This window comes from Polistes canadensis, unplaced genomic scaffold, assembly GCF_001313835.1.
Source record: "Polistes canadensis isolate GaletaPanama2010 unplaced genomic scaffold, ASM131383v1 scaffold_27, whole genome shotgun sequence".
Taxonomy (NCBI): domain Eukaryota; kingdom Metazoa; phylum Arthropoda; class Insecta; order Hymenoptera; family Vespidae; genus Polistes; species Polistes canadensis.
Window position 1 is genome coordinate 633,159 of NW_014569574.1, and position 12,630 is coordinate 645,788.

At 35.1% G+C, this 12,630-nt stretch overlaps 1 long non-coding RNA gene across 1 annotated transcript; it reads left to right on the forward strand.

The window, feature by feature from the left end:
• Positions 1-8,157: 8,157 nt before the first annotated feature.
• Positions 8,158-10,650, forward strand: LOC106783857. The gene is made up of 3 exons (XR_001381360.1): positions 8,158-8,299; positions 8,411-8,636; positions 10,436-10,650. It is a non-coding gene; the product is annotated as an uncharacterized LOC106783857 (long non-coding RNA).
• Positions 10,651-12,630: the final 1,980 nt, after the last annotated feature.

Here is a 12,630-nt window from a genome sequence, read left to right on the forward strand (position 1 = left end):
TATATATATTTAGAAAAAATATTAATCTATAATATTAATGAAAATAGAATATTTTGTTGATTTTGTTCTTTCATTTCAAGATACGAATCTATTGTGACAGGATTGTTAAAGAGTATTAGTTCACTCCGAAACACCTGGCAACAATAAATTACTATCATTCCAGTTTGTTAAAGTGACTTTACGAATACCCTGCATTTATACAGTAACATAAATCAAATAAAATTAAACAACAGAATAAATTAACAAAACCAGATGATAATAAGTTGACTAATAAACGCTCGAGTGTATTAGCTAAACTAATATCTTGTAGACGATCACAAAAAAATTCAACAAAAATTGATTCACTAACTGTCATATTTTTACGCTATTTTTAATTGCAACCTATTCGGACAAATAAAATTGCGAGCATACAGTATTTCATAACCGATTATTTTGTTATTTACAATTTTTATAAAAAAAAAAAATACACAACATAAAAATACATTTATCGAGTTAGTTAAATAAAATAAATAAATGAGCACAATGTGCTCTACCATCTGAGCTAATGGGCAAGCTTATAAGATAAATTTTTTTTTAATAATTTTACGAAGCATGAAAATTAAGATAATAAAAGCAATTAAAAGATGTCCCTTTATTGAACAATCTATCGTTCATTTATTCGTCGAGATAAAAAATAGTAGTTAATAAGATTTAATCAAAATTTCAATGGGACATAGACGTTTTTAAGAATTGCACTGATTCGTTTAACACCTCCTTTTACATCGGATGAAAAATTCTAGTCAATGAAATATCGACGCGGGATCGAAACAACAAGGACATCAATTTATATATATATATATATAAAGTGTCGAGTAAAGATGTTTATTTTTGTATTATTTTGTTTGAAATATGTCAAATATTATAAAAAGAAGATACAAAAATGTAAATATTCATGCTTCGCAATTGGACGTGATTAACTCGATCTATGTATTTACGTATCGAAGATATGTCGCTTGTAATTTGTAGGATTTCTCGCTTTTGGCGCCGCGCACCTCCCTTTCCTAGCACTGCCGTTTCTATTGTTAGATATTATTCTTGGATATATGCGTCTATTCGTTATTGCAATGAACGAACATTTCTATATTTCTAATTATTCATATCAAAAAAAGTGTCTGTCTATTTGATAAGTTGAAGATATCTGTGAATAGAAATAAAAAAAAAAAACAAATTACAAAGTCGGGATTGTACAATGAACTGATTACACACACACACACACACACACACACACACATTTAGATTATAAGATTTAAGATAATGTCAAAATAATTGCTTACTTGTTAAAATGAAATAGACCAGACTGTAACGGGAAAGCGAACGATTGTGTTATTTGGAAAGAAAATAAAAATTAACATTCTACGTTAATCGATGAAACGCATTTTTAGTTTTGGTTACATCATGAGTGTATTGAAATCTTCAATGAAATATAATGGATGTATGCGGTGATATCCGATTAGTTTAACGAGCAAATAATTTAGTTAAGGAAATAATAGGAAATAAGAAAATAAACAAATATTGTTTAATGTTAATGCTAAGTTAGAAATATTAACAAAAAGAATAAAAGAAAACACGCGTATCGAACACTATGCTGTTCATTATAAGAATAATAATTATAATAATCTTAACGATAAGAGAGAAATAACAACTATAGTAGTTATTATATAGATAAGAATAAGAAACGTATTATAATTAATATTATTATTACTGATAATGATTAAAAGTAATCCTAGGAATGTACATAAATTGATAAATTGACACGTAGATTGATTGTAAGATATAAGTGGTTGTTGTACTATGATGTAAGAAGCAAGCAATGCAAAAAATCTTCATACAACAAAAAAACAAATAATAATAATAATAATAATAATAATAATAATAATAATAATAATAATAATAATAATAATAAAAAACAAGATATTAATAATACATTATTCTCTCGTAAACTCATTAAAGCGATCCACTTTTTCGTAGAGATACTTTTTTTTTTTTAATCGAGATCGGAGAGATCGATCTACGGTAAGTGCAAGTTTTTGTTTAATTAAACAAAACAATACAAAACAAAACAAAACAAACATAAAAAGAGAAATATAAAACATAGAATAGAAATAAAGAAAAAATGTTACGCGTGTAATATAAAAAGTAGAGAGAAAGAAAAAACATTTTCGCGGCGCACTCACTTTGTTGATTATCTGACCTTTGAACGGAAAAACCAAAAAAAAAAAAAAAATATATACATTTCGATAACTTGTATTATACATAGAAGAATTCTATGGTGGTAATTGCAATACCCGTCTCTATTAATCACATTGATGCGTTCGCAAAAAACCCCACAGCCTCCGGGTGCAATTCTGTTAATGCATCCTGGTATTAACTAACGTTACAACTCAACCACCGGATTCTCCATTATTTTAACGGACTCCCCAAGTTATCGATCGGATGACACCGAGCGTGATATTAATTACAAGTTGGTGGTCAAGCACGAAGATAGACAATTTATCATGATCAAATTTATTACTAAACTTTGACGTATGACTAAAAGAAAAGAAAAACAAAAAACACTACAGAGATAGGAATAAATACAAATATTAAGCGGATGTGATACAACTAATTATATATAATAGATAAAAGCTGGAGAGAGAATGAGAGAGAGAGAGAGAGAGAGAGAGAGAGATACAGGGAGAAGAGAAGAAGGAGAGATTATTTGTAAGAGATGATCCAAGTCGATAAGACAAGATGTAGGGAAAGCTTTATCATCAGCTTTGGTAGTGGCTTTCATAACGGCTCATTAAAGGATCACAGGTGTACCGGATGCTGTGGTAGGTGGGTACACTTAAGAGCGAATCCTATGGTGTGTAGTAGCAAGAGCAAAGCGTATTTATAATATACATATATATATGCATGTATATATGGATATGTATATGTATGTGTATATAGTCATCTAAATGGTCTAAACATCGTAACAAAGGATCCCTATGCAGCTGAAAACGAGAGGAGAGTCCGAGCACGTTTGGCTAATTGGACGGATCGCGTACTACTACCTGTCTACCTTTTGACGGATTAATCCCAACGTCCTTTCTAACTCATCAAATTAACGAGCTATAACAAATCGGCTGGTAGCGACGAATCCTTTGATGACCCTTTTGCATCATAGTACATCTAAATCCTTTCTCTTTGACTTTCTTCCGAGTTAAAAGAAACAGGAATTGTTATTAAAGAAAGGGACAGAGAGAGATAGATAGAGAAAGAGAGAGAGAGAGAAAGAGACTGAAATATACATTTTATTGGTATATTATTTTTGTAAACGAAAAGAATGATCAAAGGTCAATTATTTCGTACCTCGAAACTAAGAACGCGTAAGATAAATAATACGTAAAAGATGAATCTGTATGATATCGTTTAAGTAGATCGAGAAAAGGTAGGTTCAACAGGTGCTGCGATTTATCGAATAGGCTCGAACGTGGTCAAATAGGGAAGAAGATTTATCCCGATAGGTGGTTTAGAAGCATTTTGGAATTCTTCGAAGAGGAAGACGAAGAGGAAGACGAAGACGAAGAGGAGAATTGTCTATTCGTCCGTTCACACACACACTTTCGTGCACGTTGAAGACAATGACCTTGAACTTGGCCGAGTATTGCGGCGAAGAGTTAAAATCGGCTTGCGTTTAGCCGGATCCCATTATAACAACTCGGAGCCGGCAGTAAGCTCCATGGCTTGCTTCCGCTCACTGTGTCACCGGGCTAAGCCCCGACTTACCTACCTATCCTTGCAAACGGTTCTCTCTCTCTCCTGAAGTCTCTTTGTCTCTCAACCCCTTTCCTGCAAGTACTTCCCTTTGCCTTCGAAAGCTTTAGCAATACTTAATACTTGTATTATGTCTCCGACCACCCCTTTACCTTTCTTTTCCACCCCCGAATACACAAATCAAGACTTTCTTGGAAACCCTACCGCCATCTCTCTCTCTCTCTTTCTCTGTTATTCTACATCAAGATGCATTTTAGCGATTAGAAAGAAGAAAGCATCACAACTGGTTTCCTTTGTCCATTTCTTGCGATCATTTGCGAAATATTCTAAAGGTTCTTTTTTCTCATGAAATTTTCATCGTATGATTTAGGGGATATATTTGATCGAGATATCTACGAACGATCAATCTCCAAAGACCGACAAGTCGATGACATAATCGCGATAAAGTCTAAATACCTGTCATGATACTATATAATTACTTAGTCTGAATCTCTCTCCCCCTTTCTCTTTCTTTTTTACACATCCATTCTCTCTCACGAGAGATAAAGATATATATATATATATATTATATGTATGTATATAGCTACATATAAATTTACGATCTTTCTCGACGATTAGTTAGATTACTATTTATTACTCTCGCATACTTCGCGCATAACGACAAGATTTATAACTATCTTGTCGTTTATTCGTACCAAAGATCGATCATGACACCCGATTAAAAGATATATTGATACATATACATATATATATATCGATATACACGTGTATATTCTTCTATCTTTATTTATTTCTTTTTGCTTCTTTTTGTTTTTTTTTCTTTTGTTACTTTTTATAAATTTTCAAATTCTTTTTTCTCAAGTGTCCAGCTCGTACAATTTGGACCCAGGTGAGAACAATGTCCGTCCAACTGTTTACGTTCATTACACTTTTCACCTGCGTCCCTCGAACGAGTATCATACTTGTACTCGTTAACCATGAATAATGAACGCGAAGTGCGCGAAAATATCTGGGAATTTGTGGTTAAGCCGCAACATACCGAATCGACGCGCTAATGATGCCAACATTATAATTCTGTCTCCGATTAAGGGAGGATTAAATGTGAGACATCGACGTTTCCAATTCAACCGGTGTGGTCGTTCGTTGATACTTCTAAAAAGATAACGACGATTATATTGCAGGTGCAATAATTCGCTGTTATGCGAACGAACGTCAAATAATTATTAATCGTTAGTTACGAAATAACTTGTATAAATTTGGTCATAAAGAACAAATATAACGATTGAAATTATAGCGACGATAACGTAACTTATTATTCATTGTAATTATTACTTACATTTTGTATTATCGTTGTTAATTATATTAATTTTATTCGACACATTTAACGGGTAACAAACTGTTTCATATTTTTTTCTTTATCTTTTTCTAAGTAAAATATTCGAAAATATTATATTTAATTAATTAAATATAAGATTATAGAAATTTATCGATGATTGAAATTCACTCGACGGTAAAAAAAAACTTGATAAAGGTAATTTATATTTCTGAATTAAATCGAGAAATCCTTGATTAGCATTGTTTTCAAAAGAGTGAGAGAGTAGATATGAAAGAGTGAACGAGAAGAAGAAGAAAAAAAAGAAGAAGAAGTTAGTTCGATATTGGACGGTGGATCAAAGAGGACAGTTTCTCGTTTTCCTAATTCGATTTCTCCTTCCCACTTTAACAGTGGATCGTTTAATGCTCTATAAGCGGCAGTTTTAAACTCGCGAGTAAATCGAATCATTTTTTCTCTCTCTCTCTCTTTCTCTCTCTCTCTTTTTTCCTCTCTTTATTTCACTTGATTCAAATTCGATTGTAGAAGAACCGAGTTGGAGAGCAACGAAACGTTCTCGGCTTTGATCTTTTTCCCTTTCGTTCAATTGCGGTCCCTTGCTTAGCCTGGACTCGTGCACACGCAACTCAAACTTTTTATCAAATTCTCACCGATGTTCCGCGATAATTAGAGAGACGTTTGCTGAGATCATCTACCAAATACCGAAGATCAAATCGCTGATGATGCTATCTTTTTAACTTACGCGTTTTATACGAATAATTTTATAACGAACAATTATAATGATTTACACAATTAACACTAAATTCTAATCAAATAAATTTGTTATAATAAAATAAGGAGTCGACCTATACGTCGGTTATCCTCTCGGAACAGATATCAACAAGAAAAAAGTAAGAAAAGGGAGGATAAAAAAAAATTGGGAATATTACCTTCGGGACGAGGTTCATGAAGGCGGTGGGTGGGATTAGGTGAACGTCCACGACGGGGCTTCGAGATTCCAAGAACGAACGTCTTCCCTCTCTCATTCCCTTTTTTTTTTTTTTTTTTTTTATTTCCTTTAAAAATTTCCTTTCAAACAGCGACTCTCTTCTTCCGTATCTTCGCGTCATCGATCGAACGGAAATGTCCTGATCAATTTTGAAAGACCGAACGAGAGAGATAGAAATAAAGAGAGAGAGAGAGAGAGAGAGAGAGAGAGAGAGAAAGAGAGAGTAAGAAAGAATAAGAAAGCGAGCGCTTTCATCGTGGAATAAAAAGTAAAAAAATGGAAAAGAAAATATAGAAAAAAAAAAGAAAAAAAGAGAAAGAGAAAGAGAATAAACGAGCGACCCAATTTTTCTCGACGTCCAGGAGGTAGTCGAGGTCCGTCAGGAAGATCAGAAGCTCCGCCAGGAAGTCAAGGGGGCGCGAATGCATTGTTAAGCTCCCTCTGTCCAAACATTCTCTCTCTCCCTCCTCTCTCTCTTCACGAGCTGCTTCTCGTATAGGCTCCAGTAAAAACCCCCTTCTGCTTTTGGGTTTTGCTCTCTCTACCACGCACGTTCCTACTTTCTCTCTCTCTGTCTCTCTCTCTCTCTCTCTCTCTCTCTCTCTCTCTCTCTCTCTCTCACTCACTTTATCGTCCACCCTCTATCGTCTACTTTTCTCGTGCAAAGCCACGAGAAGCGTCCGCAGGTAATCCTAAAAAATGGACCGTCGGTTTCCGTCGCTGACATAGAGGGGAAGAAGTATATATATATATATATATGTGTGTGTGTGTGTGTGTGCGTGTGTGCGTGTTTATATATGTATGTAGGTATATTCCTACGTGAAGTATGAGAGAGGAAGAAAAAAAGAAAGAAAGAAAAACCAGTTTATAGAGTCAATGTCTTGTATGACCGCACATAAAACGTATATAAATAAATAAATAGAACATTATATTATTAAGACAATCTAAATTCTACCTTGAAATATTTCAATATTCCCTGAGAAGAGTTTCATTACCTATGAGTCATCCGCGAAAGCTTCGTCTCTCAGTGCGCTAAAAGTTTATCTTTTTCTTTCAAGGAGACGCAGCTTTTCCATTTTAAAGATCCGAAGAAAGCAAGGAAGGAAGGAAGGAAGGAAAGAAGGACAGTGTGCTAGCACGGTAGCAACCGGGCGCAGTTATAACTTTCATGCTGAGTGGAGGTAGAGAAACAAGAAAGGGAAGGAAAGAAGGGAGGAAAGAAAAATAAAAAAATAAAAGAAAAGAAAAGAAAAGAAAAGAAAAGAAAAGAAAGAAAGAAAGAAAGAAAGAAAGAAAGGAAGAAAGAGAATGGAGAAGGATGTTGAGATGAAAAGAGAGAGATAGAAAGAAAATGTTGGAGGAGAAGGATGTTAAGATGAAAGGAGAATGGGTGAGAGAGCGGGAGCAAGAGCGAGAGAGAGAGAGAGAGAGAGAGAGAGAGAGAGAGAGAGAAGAGAAGAGAAGAGAACTCCTCTCTAGGAAGGATCTACCGTGCACGAGAAGAGAGCCCAGAGAGGGTCCTATAAATAATTAGCGAGGAGTCGCTCTCTGCTCGGCGGACGTAAGCCGCTTACAACCCCCCGTTCGACTCCCTGTTCAACCCTCCCAACCCCTCTTTCCCTCTCTCTCTCTCTCTCTTTCCATCTACCTATCTATCTTTCTCATTCTAGCTCTTCTCCTCTTCTTCCTCTTCCTATACATTCGGCCACCCTCGTTTCTACACCACCCGATTGCTACCCTTCGTAGCTAGCAAGCAAGCAACCAACCAACCAAGCAACCAACCAACCAACCAAACACCCACTCACCTACCTACCTACCCACTCAGCCATCCTCTTTCATCCTCCTCTTCCTCATCCTCTTCCTTTTCCTCTTCCTATCCATTCTACTACTATATTCTTGCGTATACGTCTATCCATCTGTCCATCCATCCTATCGGTTCTACTATTCGATTCAACGTTTCTCAGAAATTCAACATCACTAAGTTCGTCGGGCAAAGCAAAGCAAACATCTTCAGGATCTAGGAGCTAATCGATCCTAATGAGCGCCACGTGCTGCTCTCTGGATGTCTGAATACTGCTACCGATTCATCTATTATATGTGTATAATACGCGTGTGTATGTATGTGTACATGTCTGTGGCTGCGTTTGCATCGATGTTTACGTTGTTTATTATCGCTTCGATAAACTGCGAGAGATAAACGGGTATACATTTTTAAGTGATCTCGCTAATTGGTTTTACCATCCGACGTTAAATTACGAGATAGGTTTTTTTTGTTATCATTGAAATTTAACAATAGCTCAATTTTCTCTAAGCTAATTCATCATCACCGGTACCGATGTTCCCGTTGTCTTCTCTCACACGCGATAGGATCAGCTACCTTCGGGAAAGTTCAGCCTGTCACACGAACTTTCCCATAATTATCTGAAACACCTGACGTTAACGGCAACGATCCTGCGAAAGCCTTTTAACGAAAAATCGCCAAAAGAATTTCCATTGACGTGAAAATCGTGACCAATTTTAACGACTAGGCAGATAAAGGTTGGTATTTTTATTTTCTTACTTATTCACTCATTCATTCTTCGGGAAACTTCATTATAAACGTTTCTGTTTTACGTTTTTAATGGTATTAAATAAATATTTAATTTATTGATATTAATATGAGGATAAAGTTGAGATAAACAAAAATTTATTGATAAAAATACGCATCGATGTAGGTGTATATATATATTTAATTTATTGAGCACCCTGTTGAGTTCTAAGAGGGTGGAAAAGAGTAGCACACGCGTGCACGATCGCTAGAGGGTAAGAGAGAGAGAGAGAGAGAGAGAGAGAGAGAGAGAGAATCAGCGCTAAGGGGTAGGTCAAACATTCGAGGCGTTGATGTTGACCGACCAACTAGGAACTAACTACGAGCTCGAGTTTTGTTACTCGATGTTCCACCGGCACGTGCCCTGCCACTCCGTCACAGACTATTCGATTAGGCTGGCTTATGCTTATTATCAAAGATCACTTTCTCATTCGTTGCTCTTTTTGACGTTTCAATGTCGGAACTTTTAAGTTGATTAGACTTATGAGAGACAACAAAATCTGTCGAAGAAATTATCTTGCGATAATATCTAATTGATCGTTATATTTTTAACACAACATTGAGCACTGTTTAAATATTCGATCAGTCGTTATAAAAAACAAAAAACAAAAAACAAAAAATAACAAATAATATATAAAATCTAAATGACGAGAAAAATATAAATATAATGAATAATTAAGAAAAGATAAGACAAATAAATAAGAAATAACGACTGTTAAGATCGAACAGCTATCAAATTCGAAACGTTGCGTATTAGATGCGTGTGCCAGGCGTATGCACAATGCGGAACCTTACGCACAAAGTGAATCTCGGGTTACTGGTCTCTAGGGCTCATGGAAACCCTATACCACCGTGCTAGGCCACTGCTGTGGAAAGAGAGTACATGCATGTGTGAATACACGTATTTATAACGAGTGAGAAAGAGAAAGAGAGAGAGAGAGAGAGAGAGAGAGAGAGAGAGAGAGAGAGAGAGCAATTTCAGCTTGATGGAAGTCTGATATCAGGCGATTCGTGTTTCGCATAGTGCATGCTTCGTGGCTGTACTCTATTAATGGCCGCGTAATAGCCTATTTGTGATCGCTAACAGCCGAAGCCCCTTTCTCTCTCTCTCTCTCTCTCTCTCTCTCTTTATCTACCTCTTTACCTCTCTCTCTCTCTCTCTCTCTCTGCAGCCCCATACTTCAGAGCAATATTCCCTAGGGAAATCTCGACTGGTCGAGGTCGGTACAACAGATCTTTTTCTCTTCCTATTTTCGTTCGTTCTGAACGATTCGGGAGGTCTGATGCTTCTTCTACGATACTTCAAAGATAATATTAAAAGCGGTGGACCAGGAAAGGAACGATAGTTACGACATTCACTTGAATTATTTGATTCGAGAGATGGATTTGTCCTTAATAATGAATTCTAAAATATTAAATTTTATTTTTTTATTTTAACGAAAGAACAAAAATTTGTTCCGTACAAGTTGTGCACTGTTTCAATAAGCATTTCAAATGGATAATTCACGTGAATATTATTGAATTCGTATGATCAGTTCGTATGATCGAAAAGTATGATCGTTGAAAACTAATTCATTTCGAAGTATTCATCTTTAAACCTCTGACAACGAGTTACGTGAGTCAGCTGACATTTTTTGCTCGAAAAGCCCGCGAACCGATCATTCGTCGACATTGTATTTCAATACTTTCTTTAGAAATGCGATAATAATAATACAACGTCAATTTATTTCTTTCCTTTATTTCGTTGCAGTTGAAAATTCTCACGTCGTTCGAAATCATTTTTACGGACAATAACAAGGAAGAAGAAGAATAAGAAGAAGAAGAAAAAAAAGGGGAAGAAAAATTGGACATGCAGGTAGTTATTGAATGCAGCTAGCTACCTTTGCTGACCGTGATCTCAATAGTCGTACAACCAATCAAAAACTCGTTAGTCTCGCTACGATTTTAGGGACAACAAATGTGGGAGACGTGAAGAGATCAAGAATTTCGGATCTTTTCCGGTGTCTCTTCTTCCGGAAAATGTAATTGTACAGGTGACATCAAAATTTAACGTAGCGCGATGTTCATTTTTCGAAATTTATTTAACCAGCAGGTTGACGACCTATAAAGGCTTTCGTTAGCAGTCATAAAACTAGTATAGCGTATCGTAAATTATCGGATATCGTAGTTAGGTTTGCTACTTGTTGGTAAAATGACCAAGACGTTAAACGAGCATTATATTGAGTGTGCTGAAGCAGAACGCCAAGTGGAGACAAGCGGAGAAGGATCAAATCTCATTTGATATCGTCGTATGAAAGATTTATTATAGTGTTTTATTATAGATTACGTGTAAACGAGAATGTCCGGATAAAAAATATATTATTTTATGTTAAATAAAGTAAAAATATTTTAACTAGGTGAGATCACATAAGTTTCGCATAAATTAGAATCATTTTAATAGATATTTTTTAATATTTTCATTTATTACACAATAATTTACTGATATCTATGTGAATGAAATTATTTGATAGTTGAAAAATATTACAAATAAGATAGATAAATATTCTATTAGATTTATAAAATGGCTATATCGTATCAAAAGCTAACTGAATATATGTATCATTAGAATTTTTCAATTTACAAATAGCTCGTAAGCCTACTCTAGCGATATTCGTCATGGTTTGTTAACGGACTTCAAAGGATCGTTTCTCACGCATATACGTGAAAATGATCGAGACGTTCGACTTCATCGTCTGTTTTGACAAGGTGAATAAAATTCATGGTAAAGCGATGACGATGTAGGTGAATGACCGTCGGGTAGTCGATTTTATTATTGACTACACATACGCGAGATCAATATCGTTCCTAGGTCCCGCGAGTATTACGATGCAGAATTACGTGAATGGATGGTTAGATTGGGCCCGCCACGGGAGCCCACGTGAAGAGTCCGCCATTGTCTGGGACGCATCGAATTATATACGCGAGAAAGTCATTCTGTTATCCATTTCAATTCGGCTGATTTGTTGTATACACAATTCTTTTTATTATAACAACTATTGAACGATTTATTGCATATTGAAATGATACTTACAAATTTCTCAAACCGAACGAGAGAGAGATTCCAAGTTGATTTCATTCTGTGTTTAGGTATTTGATTTCTGTTCAAATTAAAATTAGGATTGTCTTGAAAAATTCAATAACAATGTCTCACGCGAAAAACAAACAAATCTAACTCTCGCGTGTGAAAATAATCTTTCTCCCAATCTTGAAAAATGTCGCACACCTGTAGAGTTAAGAAACTTCTCGCGAGTTTTCAAGAGTTCCCGTAGGGATTGCTTCGAGATGACCGGCAAAAGTTTCTTAGAAAAGAATAAACTGGATGTATGATTGTAGCTTCTAGTGGGTACGTTCAAATTCCCTCTCCCAGTCTCCGTCTCTTTCTCTTTCGTGATTCCATCTAAAGTAACGTGATCAATCATTATCAATGACATTCGTTGTCACGGTTAAGCAGCAAGGAGGATTTCTCAGACGTATAATACCTCCAATGGAGTCCGGAATCGTGTAGATGTAGTCGATCGAATTTGTATTACTACCAATGAATCGGTAATTCGAGAACGGTAGTTGTCCTTTCCTCGATTGTAATCGAATCGAAATTTTATCGTTTTATTTTTACTTTAATATACGATCTAGTAATAGAAAAAATATCGATGTACCGCATATCAAACTTGATTAATAATAATCATTATCGTTATTATTATTATTATTAATATTCAATAATTATTATAAACGACAATATTAATAATAATAGATAATTACAAATTTAAATATAATAATTATTCTTATTAATTATGTATATTACCAAGATTACACTTATGCATGTATATTATTAATATTATTATTATTTAATGATTCATTTATAAATAATCATTTCTTTGATCATTTAATTCTACACGATTCGTCAAAACA